We start from the raw sequence: 3,993 nt of genomic DNA, 5'->3' as shown, positions 1-3,993 counted from the left end.
CCCCCCCCCCCCCCGGCCCAAGGTCCAGCGTTTGAGATCTGCAGCTTTCACGTTAGGAGCTCCTGGCCTAATTCAAGGTACACACCCCTCACCGAGCCATCCTGAGTCCTTGGCAAACCCCACAAGGACAATTTTCCAACTGTCCCGGGAGGTCACAGGGCGCAGGCCCCGCCCCCTCCCTGCACTGCCATCTGGCAGCCAATCACCAGGAGCCCTGCTCTCCACTGCGGCTGGGCGGCCACAGATTCCTCTCTGCCACCCAGACTGGTATGGGCTGAATCTCCCAAAAAGGGACACATGCCTCAGCTGGCCCACCATGGGCTCCCCACTGAGCCCCCGGCAGGCTCTGGGGTCCGCCCCAGCACTGGGCTCACCTTCCTCCCATCCCATTAAGACTGGAAACCCCTTGGGGCCCCTGGGCGGCTCAGTCGGTTAAGCCTCGGACTTCGGCTCAGGTCATGATCTCACATTCATGGGTTCGAGCCCCATGTCGGGGTCTGTGCCGACAGCTTGGAACCTGGAGCTGCTTCGGATTCTGTGTCTCCCTGTCTCTCTGCTCCTCACCCTCTCATGCTCTGTCTCTCTGTGTCTCAAAAATAAATAAAACATTTTAAAAATTTAAAAAAAAAAAGCCTGGAAACCCCCTGAGGGGTAGGAAGATTCATGCCAGGTGCCTCCTTGTCCCCTAAAGACCGGCCTCGATATCCCCACTGGAGCCAATGACAAACACCAGCCACTTCAAAACGTTTCTGGAATCGGGGCGCCTGGGGGGCTCAGCCAGTTGAGCGTCTGACTTCAGCTCAGGTCATGATCTCACAGTTTGTGGGTTCGAGCCCCGCGTGAGGCTCTGGGCTGAAGTTCAGAGCCTGGAGCTGCTTCAGAATCTGGGTCTCCCTCTCTCTGGCCCTCCCCTGCTCACGCACTCTCTCTCAAAAATAAATAAAAATGTTTAAAAAAAAAACAAAACTTCTGGAATCTGCTTCCAAACAAAAGGGCCGATCACATCAAGACCAGAAGATACGAGATTCTTGCTCGGTAGCTGTTTCTCCACCGCGGCTACAGGAAGAGGAACTGTCTAAGGGGAAGAATCTTCCGCGCTGGTGAGAGGCTCCCCAGCGGGCGTGGGGCCTGGGGGCCGCTCCCAGGCAGTCTGCAACCCAGCTGCCCCTCGACCTCGCTGTGTGGCCCAGGGCTAGTGACCTCACTCCTCTGAGCTTCAGGCTCCGGACCCATACACTGAGAATAATCAACCGCACATTTCTCTCTCTGAGGTTTCCCACTGCGCTGGCAAGAACGCGACCATTTCCCAGCGCGGTGCAGGCAGAGAACCGGTCAGACCTCCTGCGAGGGTTTTTATCTCCCCCCTTCCCCTCCTCCCCCAGACTGGACGGGGGACCTTCTCTGGGCCCTACAGCACCCAAAGGTCACGTCTATCACAACCCTTGTCCCCATGCGCATTAACTGTCCCATCCCTGGTCTTCCCCACCCCCGCACCCCCGCCTGGAAGCCCTGGGGTGGGGGAGGGGCAGCCGCTATGCCCCCCCCCCCGCGCCCCCACCTTGTGCTCAGCGGCTGTTCGAGCTCATTCACTGCAAAGAGCAGAGAAAATCTGATCTACACTAGACCCCCTGGGACCATCCAAGAGTGGCAGGCCCCTCGCGCTGTGGGAGGGCCAGGTGCAGGGGCCAGGCCACAAGGGTCACTCGGTCAGGGGCCTCCAGGCTGCAAGCGTGTCACCAGTCAATCCACAGTTTCCCAACAAGCACCAGGTGAAGGGCTGGGGATGCCAAAGATCTTTTCTTTTTAACTGGCTTCTGCTGGGGGCACTTCCCTGCCCACCTCTTCGCAAACTCCCCTCTGTCACAGCAGAGAATCAGTCCACTTGCAGAGACCGCTTTGAGGCCGGAAGATCACACACAGGTTCCCTCCCTCGGCTCCGGACAGTCGCAGGTTCCGGGAGGCGGTCCCTGCGCGTTTCCGGCGCACCTCTTCCAGCCGCGCCCCTCCCCCGCCTGCTGAGAGCCCCACCCACCTGCCCCGGCGGCTGGGCTCTAGGTTTACACAGCAGGAGGGGGGAATTCCTGAGAACAGTGGCCCGGGGTCAGAGGGCACACCGCAGACCCAAGCCTCACCTCCAGGGTTTCTTTGGGGCGGGAGGCACAACCTGGCCTCCTGAGCAGCCCAAGGCCCAGCCTGAGCCCCTTTTTGGAAAACCCCCAAGAACTCCAGAACTCTCTAAATGAAGACTCTTGACACATTTGCGAATAAAGCCAGGAAGGTAAAGAATTACTTTTCCATGAAAATCGGTTTTTACTGGTGTTTTCCTGCCTATTGGGCGACTCCTGGCATGTTTTTCTGTTTCTCAGCCTTTTCTCCCACCTTCTCCCCCATCACCAGGGGAGTGCAATGCGATGCTGTCTCGGAACTGCTTTATCTTCCCCAGGCGCGTTCTTCACATCCGACCCTTGACCCTGGATGGCCAGGGCGCCCTCTGGCTCGCCCCCCTCCCCCCACCCAACCCCCGCCAGGCCTGGACCAAGTCACGTGCACAAGGTGACCCCTGGGCGTCAGAGGGGGCCCTGAATGAAAGCCCCTGGGACACGCTCCTGAAGACAAATACGGCTTTTCCTCAAGCAGATCACACTTGCAGGCAGAGCCCGGGAAGACGCCCCCCCTTCCCAAAGGACAGTGGATTTGTTCAAAGCAGCCAACTGGCCAACAACAGTGCCCACGGGGCCCTGCCTTTAGAGGCAAAATCACCGGTCTGTGGGGCACTCCTGTTGATGTCGAACACTTCCAGCTCCTTCCATGGGGGCCCAAATGCGCACCTGGCTTTCCATCCAATTTCTCCTTGGAAAACCAGAAATTTCTCTGCATGGGAAGGGCCCCTGTGTCCTCCGGGGCACTGCTTCCCAGCAGCCTTTCTGCCCAACGCCTACTCACAGAGGGTCTCCCTCCGCCTCCTTCAGGGTCCTGGCGATCCCAGGGCCGACCCTCTCAATCCCCCAGAACCCCCAGGGGGCACAAATCTCCAGGCAAGTGCAGCCTGTGATCCCCCACAGCGGCATGGAAATTCAGGTCTGCAAATGCACTGCCCACCCCAGGCAGGGGGATGCTACTCTGGACACGCCAACCCTCAGCACCAGTAGGTCCTAATTATCACTTAATAGCAGGACACCTGGATGGAGGCTGAATTCCGGGAGCAGCCGCTCCTGGGGTGGGGTCAGCAAAGTCGGGGGGCAAGTCCCAGGTAGAGATCAAAGCGCCATCCCCCAACGGAGGGCTTCTGAAATTACCTCTCTGCTTCTTGAAACTTAATTTAATTAGTGGACTGACCTCATTAATTCGAACTTGAGTTTCAAACAAAAAAGAGGTCACGTTAACTATCCAATTTACTACCTCCAATTTCCACGTGGAACCCACTTCATTTCTGGAAGGCCTCTGAGGACTCCGAGGATCGTGCCCACACCTGCGGGCCCACCAGGCCCCCAAGCACCGCGACCTAAGCGGCCCAAGCGCCTTCCAGCGGCCAGGGTCGCTTTAAAAGCTGCTCCACGAACTCCGGGCGAAGAGCACCGGCCTCACCCCTTTTGGACGCCCCCGGCCCCATGGAAACGCAAACTTGCCTCCGTGTACGCCCTGAAACCCCGCACCGAGCGGTGGGACCCGGGCGGCGAGGTCCCCCGTAGGGCAACACCCTCCGAACCCGGGATAAGGGGTGAGGTCCCCACCTCGGCCCCCTGCTCCTTCCGAACCCAGACGCCGAGGTCTACCGAAGGGCCGCACCCTCCGAACGCGGGCTGCAAGGGCCACCCCGATCCCCGAACCTTCGGAACCGGCGCGGTCCTCCACGGGGGTCGCACCTGTTCGCGCAATCCAGCGGCCCCCCGGCCCGGGCGGCGAGTGAGCAGTCGGTGTCTCCAGGCGCGCCCCGCGCCCCGACAGCCCTGCGGAGGCGCCTGGGCCGCGGGCCGCGCGGGCGGAGCTGCCCAG

General features: G+C 60.2%; 1 protein-coding gene across 1 annotated transcript in view; it reads right to left on the bottom strand.

Moving 5' to 3' along the window:
- Nucleotides 1–3,993, bottom strand: part of SHANK2 (SH3 and multiple ankyrin repeat domains 2) — a 463,461-nt gene that overhangs the window by 459,106 nt on the left and 362 nt on the right. The gene's annotated exons all lie outside the window — the stretch shown is intronic.

This window comes from Suricata suricatta, chromosome 11 (genome assembly GCF_006229205.1).
Source record: "Suricata suricatta isolate VVHF042 chromosome 11, meerkat_22Aug2017_6uvM2_HiC, whole genome shotgun sequence".
In the NCBI taxonomy this organism is placed as follows: domain Eukaryota; kingdom Metazoa; phylum Chordata; class Mammalia; order Carnivora; family Herpestidae; genus Suricata; species Suricata suricatta.
Note: the sequence above shows the minus strand (reverse complement) of the source record. Positions and strands in the feature narration are given on the sequence as shown.